At 31.3% G+C, this 8,899-nt stretch overlaps 1 protein-coding gene across 1 annotated transcript in view; it reads right to left on the bottom strand.

The window, feature by feature from the left end:
- Positions 1-942: 942 nt before the first annotated feature.
- The window catches only part of LOC124412232 (brain tumor protein), a 158,390-nt gene continuing 150,433 nt past the window's right edge, over positions 943-8,899 (bottom strand). Inside the window, exon 3 of the transcript XR_006929775.1 lies at positions 943-1,506. The gene's annotated coding sequence lies outside the window, so the exon portion shown is untranslated. The remainder of the gene's footprint in view (positions 1,507-8,899) is intronic.

Here is an 8,899-nt window from a genome sequence, read left to right as displayed (position 1 = left end):
AACATTTGTTGTTTATGCGACATGCGACAGTGGTCGACGAAATTTGCCGCTTTTACGGCAATGCTGTTCTATTTTCTTGCATTTTTATTTCTCCTTCTTCGTTCAATTTCAATGTTTCAATTATTGCATTTTTTTTGCAATTTGAAACTGATTGTTTGCGTACGCAGGTACGAATAATTGAAATTGTTATTACATATCATGGACGCAACTCTGTAATGCGCCGAAGTTTCACGTAATAAGCATTATGTTGGATTGAAAATTTTTCAAATTAGCCTGAAATATTTGGGGTCAACTTTTTGACATAATTATTATCAATTTCATTCATTTTTTTCTTCTCTTTTGTTTTTAAATTTATATCGCGTCTTAATTTATACTTTATCGTATTATCCTTTCAAATTTGAGTTTTTAGATCAGTATATTATTAGTATTTTTATCGTTATTAATAAATTGATTATTATTATTATTATTATTATTATTATTATTAATATTATTATTACAGTAAAACAGTGGCAATAGTTATAATAGTTATTACATACACATATGGTAAATATATAATGTATACCTACAAATATTTCTGTTCCCAGGTTTATTTATTTAGTTTCAAAATTTAAAAAAATACATATATGACAATCCGACCTCACAAGGATAATTATAGGGATCTGACTTATATAAACTCGCAACTTCTAACTATGTAAAACTTGTCAAACAACACTTTTTTCGTCTCTCAGCCACTTCGACTTTTAATAACCCCTAAAATATTAATTATCCTCATAAGTATGTGATAATAATAATAATTTATAGATATGAGTAGATTATACAGAGTATAATAATTAGGTTACGATAATCTTCATCATTAGCTTCATCAATTATTACTGGTATTTATTATTATTATTATTATTATTATTATTATTATTATTGTTGTTGTTGTTGTTGTTGTTGTTGTTATTATTATTCAATATTGTTATCATTATTACGTGTTTATATTATATCATTATAAATATATATTTTATATAACTATTCATTTATATTATAGACGTGATATATATACGAAATAGCAAAGATTCAAGAGGCCATGACTAGACATTTAATCAATCAATCAATCAATCAATCAATCAATCAATCGTTAAGTGGTTACGCTTATAATGTAATAACAAGATGGCGGGTGGGTGGTTCGACAAAATGGCCGACAAAAAACACTCGACTTATACGTTTACTTTCAATAAACCCTTGACGCCTACAATATGGAATATTATATTACATGTATAATTTAATGCATTATACTTGACTAAATATTAAAAGTTAAGGGTGTTACTCTTGAAACGTTCACAATAATTAAATACAATATACGGACATGGAATACTGGAAACTTTGACCATTAGTTTACATTAATATTACTTTACGTTTACTTCACGATACGATTACTGATACTCGAGGTATTTACTCAAACCCCATTTTTTTTTCTTTTTTTTCTTTTCTTATTCATTTTTTTTTTTATTCACCTTATACCTACTCGCTCGCGCCCTTTTTCGTTCTCCTTTATGTAATAATCGTTTCTCCCATCCGGAGATTTAATGCAATGTGTTCATTTTAAATCCACTGACACGTTAATACAAGCAGCTTTAGGTATTTTCATAATGTTCATTAAGGGGTTCTCAGTGTCTAATTATTAATTGGTTTTTTTTTTTTGTAATCAAAATTGAATTTTACCTGTTTATGATCAACGTATTGTTTGTTTCTGCTGTCACTTGCGTCACCAGTCATCATACAGATAAAATTTACTTCACGATTAGAAAGAAAACTCGTTCCAGTTTTGATTCCGAAAAATAAAAAACAAAATACCAAGCCACTGGATACCCATTAGTAATGAACATGACTCTGTACGTCTCCACTTCATAAATCGTATGCTCGATATCAAGCAGAGTTTGTTTCGCTGTTTGTTTTTTGTGTATTTTCTTTCTTTTTTCCTCCTTATTGCATAATTAATTTTTTTCGATTTTTTCATTTTCTTTTCTACTTAACATGCACCCCTAACTCCTTAAGATACTATACATATATATACCTATCATATACGTAACACATCGTAACCGCGACTTAATTTCACAATTATATTTACATCGTGTACATATATGTATATATATATATACATACGTATATATATATATATATATTATATATATGTATTATACACGTACATATAATGTTCACTTCTGTTATATACACGATATTTTTAGCAAAGAAGAAAGATATATCCTCGCGATTTGTCGCGAAGAAACAAATTTTCGCCAACTCATCGTCATCGTGATCCTCGTCGTTATTATTATTATTATCATTATTATTATTATTGTTATCATTGTTAACAGAGTTAACAAACACAACAATGTCACACAATTTCTCATTCTTAAAGATATGAAGTGTATTGTTTTTGTTCTTGTTCTTTTTCCTCTTCGTCTCGTCATCTTCCAGTCTTTAGAATTTTTTTTTTTTTTTTTTTGTCTCTTTGTGTTTTTTCCTTTGTTTGTATCATTAATCTCAATGCATTTTATTTTACAACAATATTTATCGTTCACACAGTGTGTTTCACACACACAACTACGTATGTAATGTATGTGAACAAAAATTCTGACCACACAATACAATATTTGGTCGTTTTACTACACATGTATAATAATAATAATAATAATAATAATAACACAGTAACTACGACTGTTTGGTTTTTAAAAAAGAATAAAATTTTTCTTACAAAAAAAACTTTATGTTGTTCTTTCTCTTTCTCTTTATCTTTCTTCCAATCTATATAATACCGCGACAAGATTTTATAATACAACAAACAACACAAGCTTAGTTTTTTTCTTTCTCATTCTTATTTTTTGTTTTCAATTATTTTTTCATTAACCTTTGATTTTTCAGTCTTACCGGCAATTAAAGCATTCAATTTGTGTCTGTATGTGTGTGTGTGTGTGTGTGTGTGTGTGTGTGAGTGTGTGTTTTTTGGTTTCGTTCGTCGTGTATAGTTTTTTAAAATCAGTTAACTCGAACCGTCGTATCGCATGGTTCTTTGATGGATTTTAGGGGTGAATATCGGCTGACGAAATGATCGAAGGGAGATTTTATGATAAAATCATTTCAGCGCGATATCGATCACCGATCGTTAAGGGCTTGTCTCGGGGAATTGTATCGCCGTAGTAACGCAAGGGTTAACGTATTGTATGGATTTATAGTCAAGTGTTATAGAAATTTAGTTTTAGATCAGCGACGCGTCTAATACCTTACTAGGTACGTAACCTAAAACCCTTAGCCTAAAACCCGATAGATATACTAAATTTTAAGCTACCGCCTAAAGCCTACGACTTATTCTATCTATCCTAATATACCTATCCTACCTACATCCTACATGTGGCGTTACAAGAATAGGTCAATTATGTCAGAAGTTGAGTTATCTACAGGGGATGTAATAGTAATATGTAATAATATTACACTTTGTATCTGATACGTAGTGTGGTAGGTATGACGATGCTTTTGTCGTTGTGAAATTTCATTTCCTACTTCTTCATTGATAATTTTCCGAATTTTGTGAATTTTTTCGTTACGCAAGGGATGAGGATGAACCCTAATAGCTTTGTTGAAAGTTCTGGTGACGAGAAATTTTACGGAGTTGAACCGGTTGATCGAATCGGAAAACGATCTGTTTAAGCTTGGATTTTCAAGTTCGAAATTCTTGTTTTGAGATTCGAGAATAGAAAGGTGGTGTCGAGTGACGATTTTTTGACAAATTGCGCGAAGATACCTCAGAAATAAGAAGGAAGCTTCGTGATGTCTGCGAGACTTTCATTTCCATCCACAAAGTTAATGGAGAATGATCAAAGATTAAAAAAGAAGAGTTTCACAGAAGGGTCGCGTACTTTCTGCCACCATACGTCATATTTCCAAGTAGGGAAGGGTGGGGTAAAGTGGGCACCTTAAAATTTTTGATATCTCAAAAAATTTGGGGGCAAAATGGACCTCTGAGATTTTTTAAATAACAAGGGATAAAATTAATCACCTGAACTTTGTATTAAATATTAATTATTCGGAAATCATTTGATCGAATAATTGCACAGCTTATAACGCGAAACGTTTCAAATTGTGCTTTACTCTCAACTCAAAGTCAAAGTCAAATAAATTTCCGAACTTGAATTAACGATTACTTCGTTCTCGAGAAAGCTAGATAATAATAAAATATAATTGTTCATATGAAAAGTAAAGATTTTCTTCTGACTTCAGGCATTATTTTCTTAAGGGGTCCACTTTGCCCCAACCACCCCTATATTAAAAACCTGCTGAAGGTTGCACGAGTCTGTATATGAAAAATGCAGAAATTGATAGGGAGTCGATATGAAATATCGAGGGGATTGAAAAATGAAAAGCTGATATCGAATGGAGGAAGTTTAGATTGAGGAACCGCAAATCTACAAGGATATTGGCTTTCGACATGCAACTTTCGAACATCGTAAGTCGGTGGTGCACTACAATACCCTGTTTACTACAGCTCACTTCACACCGGGGTGAGATGGCCAAAGCCCACGTGTCTTGGGTACAAGAAAATGTTACCTCCTTCTGACTCCTTCTCCCCCCTTCTCCCTCTCTCTGGCGCTATTTGGCTCGTTCTCTCTCACTTCCTGTATTCCATCTACTCTTTTTGTTTCCTCGTTCCTTTTTCCGGATTAAATTCTCAAGCTGAACTTGAAAAGTTTGAAGTTTCAATTAACTCCGAAGAGTTGCTGCGGCCACCTACGTCATTCTTATATAGGCATGTAAATTTTCTCGATCGACAATCATTTGTTTATTTATTTATTTATTTATTTATTTATTTATTTATTTATCATTCCGGTTATGTAACTACGAGACAGTTGATCGCTCATGATTTGATTGAACGCGAAATTTTTCACACGGAGATAATTCCGCAACACCACATAACGTGAAATCATTGGAAGATTTTTTAACGATCTTAGATCTGAATTTTACAATAGATATTACCGATTTTCAACTTGTTTACACAACAGCTCAAGTAAAGAGTGCATTTGCACTCACGTGAAAAGCAAAAAATCATTACACGCTAGAAGTAAAATTATCCTGAATAATTAACTAGCAAGCTCAAGTTCACAATCAGCGGTTGACTTTGTCATTAGACTAATCTATAGATATATCACTACATAATTATGTACGCAATGCAATATACATACTGTATACGTATACGTTTACTAGGCATGCAATACTTTATGACTATACCTATGATGCGCACATGGTCGTACAATATATATATATATACTATCAATACACAATGTTGCAGTTAGAAAGTGGCATAAGTGATAATTAGCCGATTAATTGACCGTTAATTAATCGATCATTTCATTTTCATATAAGTAACATTAGTTGGGCCCGGGAAGAGTGTATTTAATTATTCAATTTACCAGAATCGCCGCGCGTCGCGTCCTCAAGACGCTCGTATATATTATACATACATACATACATATATATATATATATACATATATGTATATATAATTATAGTCTACATACGTGTATTTATAATAGGTATAATGATAATAATAGTTGTATCGCGGACGTCTTGTTTTTCGTTTTTCTTTCATTCCTCCTTCTTCCTTTCTTTCTTTTTCTAACTTCACTTCGAAATTCTTTTCCTTCTTTTTTTTTTCACTTTTCTTTCTTTTTCTCGTGTTCCCCCCCCCCCCCCCCCCCCTCTTTCGTTTCGTCACGTTAATACAGTTCAATATTATAATTACAATGATTACTTAAGCGTCCCATTTATGCGAATGTACAAAAATATATCATCTATCCACACTATCAACTTCTAAACAGTATCTAACACCAGTTTAAAGACGATGGACTGATCAGGCCAACGGATTAATAGTTCTATTCAGGCATCCTCGTAACGGGGATTGATTTATCGATTTCATTTAATTTCACTTTTTTGTTGTTTTTTTTTTTCTCTTTTTAATCTAAAAATTTTTCACTTTCAACTTTTTACAGTCTAAGAAAATTTTCCTTCTTCGTCGATTAAAACCGTACGCAACATACATGTAAACGGTATGATTTAATCGAATTTTTGATTCTCCAGCGCTGCACGTTGCGTTGTCAATTAGGTATAAAATAACAATAAATGAGGAGATGAATTTTTTCGAGTGTACTTTTCTTTCTTTCTTTCTGGTTTGTCTTCTTTGTTTTTTTTTTTTTTTTCTTTTGTTCTAGTCTATTCTTTTCTTTTTTCTTTCTGTTCCAATCGTGAAGCTGACGTACGAAAGATTGAAACACAAGCACTTTGTTAATAAAATAAGAAACAAAAAAAAACATAAGACGATTCGCGTGCATGTCTAGTCCTACTTACTATTACGTATATAAATACGTCACTATCGAGAAAGTGGCGTCTTTCATTGATAACTGCATCGATAAATCGTGCCGACAGTTGTACAGGGTTTGGTTGTGAATCAAAGTTGATTTTTCTATCCTTTTCAATTTTCTTTCAATACTAAGGCTTGGGGAGTTTCTACAACCACTGTATTCCCATTTATTCAATATTCTATAACCGGTTTTCAATATTCAACTACCTTTCTTGACAGGGTAAAACAGATCGTTTTATTCAAATCATCCCTGCTCAACTGAAACTGCGAAACGTGAAACGCGTGCCTGAGATTAATTATAAAATTAAATAGTTAAAGTATCGATCGATTAAATTTTTTAACCGGTATAGTTGAATTTTTTTTTAAGAAGGTAAAGTTGCATCGAAGAAAGTGAAATTTAATACCGTTCGTCTCGTTTTAATTGTAATCATCAATAGAATAATCATTGTCGTTGAAAATTGATGTAAGATATGTAGAAAAAAAACTTTTTCTTTGTTTTATTATACGTTCCTCGACTTTTTGCGGGACTGGATATTCTTTTCGTTACATTTTTCTCACGTACAAGACAAAAATAGAAGGAGAGAAAGAGAGAGAGAGAGATAGAGAGAGAGGGTTTAGAATTACACCGACAGGAAGTCCGTTCATCGTTCTCCTGGAATAACAAACGTGAAGTTGAGTATATCGGCGTGTGATTTTAGTCCCTCTTTCACAAACTGTTTTATCCCTTAAAATGTTACACGTCTATACCTACAGCCACGTGTAATATCCGAAGATGGGACGAACGTTCGCATATTTTTCTTGGCAAGCACGTTTCCTGTTTCACGACTCCCCGCGTCTGCAGTTATTGTTATTACTGTTATTTTAGTTTTATTTTCTCACACCGGAATTCTTTTCAGTATTATACCTACCATAAGCTTTTGTTTCTTGTAAATTATTTTATTCAAGCTCAATTGAAAGGGAAAATTTTTCGCGATATTTGGAAAGAAAAAAAAAAAAAAAGAAAAAAATGACTCAACTCTACGAAAAAACAATAAATCTACATTAATAATTTACACGAAATAAATCAAACTTAAAATCAATGTATAAAAAATATAAAAATTATTCCTTCTTTTTCAATCGCGGTTAATATAAACGCATAATTAATTTATTTATACGAAATACAGAAAACGACCGGATTTTCAAATCGGATAATCCTACGGAAAAGTGAGTTTTTCTTCTCTTTACGTCATGTATACATATATATTGTATGCATACACAATATGTATATACATATTCGTTCAAGTAGTTCACTTACCTTTTGCACTACAGGTATAAGCTACATTAGCTTTTTTTTTTATTTATTTTTTTTTGAATACGAATGGAAGCCGCTGCTGAAAGACGCATATTTCATTCGTTTTTCGTTCTTCTTTTTATAGCTTTATGACTTTTGTCAACCTACTTCGTATAACGTTTTATGCTTTGAACGGCACTAGGTGCATATATACTTTTGGGGATTTTGTTAGATCATCGCGATTTATATGCCGAAGGAAATAGAGCATTGATCGATATTGTCGAATTGATTGATTCGTAATGAATGAATTTTCAATAATTCAAATCTAATTCCGGTTTGCATTTTGTGCACAAGTAAAATGACGATGAAAAAGATTTATTGATTTTTTTTTTTTTGCTGCTGCTGCTTTTGTTTACTGATCACTAGAAAACAATTAAGCAACAAATTTTTGCATGTATATGTATATAATCTGTAGCTTGAAATATTGTGAATAGTGTGTTTTTTCTTTCTTACAACAAAGACGCCACAACCGATATATTTACGCATGTAGATATTACAAGAGAATAAAAGAAAAAAAAAACAAGAAAACCACTGATAGCAAGTATAATAATACTGACAATGTTCTAATCATATACAACAAAGAAAAAAAAACCCACAAATACGCTACGAATAATAAATTACTTTGGAATGTGTAAAGCTTAAGGAGTGCAAACAGGGAATGGGGAAAAGTATTATTGTTGATCATCGAAAATAAAAATTGACAGAATTATAAAAAAGATCTAATATATATGTATATATAGTATATACATACATACATAAATGTATATGCGTAAGTAATTGACTTGGGAACGGAGAAATTTTTCAACACAAGTTATTAAAAATTTATCCAACTCATTTCTCCGAATAGACATTTAGCAATTGTTGAATATAAAACACGAGCAATTCGTCAATTTTCATTTTCACTCCAGATCACACGCATACATTGCATGCAGACTGCACTTATGCATACGTGTGTAAGGTGTAATTGAAAAAAGGAGCATATCGGGATATTACATTAATAATAGGGCATTCGTATAAAATAAGAAAATAAACACCAAAAACTCGAGGGTATGTATAATGTGAACTGAAAATATTATTAAAAAGCATTTTACAACAAAAAAAAATAACTAAAAAACAAACAAAAAATACGATTTACATTTAAATTAAGAACAATTGGGTTGTATCTTTTAAAAATA

This window comes from Diprion similis, chromosome 11, assembly GCF_021155765.1.
Source record: "Diprion similis isolate iyDipSimi1 chromosome 11, iyDipSimi1.1, whole genome shotgun sequence".
Classification (NCBI taxonomy): Eukaryota; Metazoa; Arthropoda; class Insecta; order Hymenoptera; family Diprionidae; genus Diprion; species Diprion similis.
The sequence above is the reverse complement of the archived record's forward strand: the minus strand, read 5'-3'. Positions and strand labels throughout refer to the sequence as shown.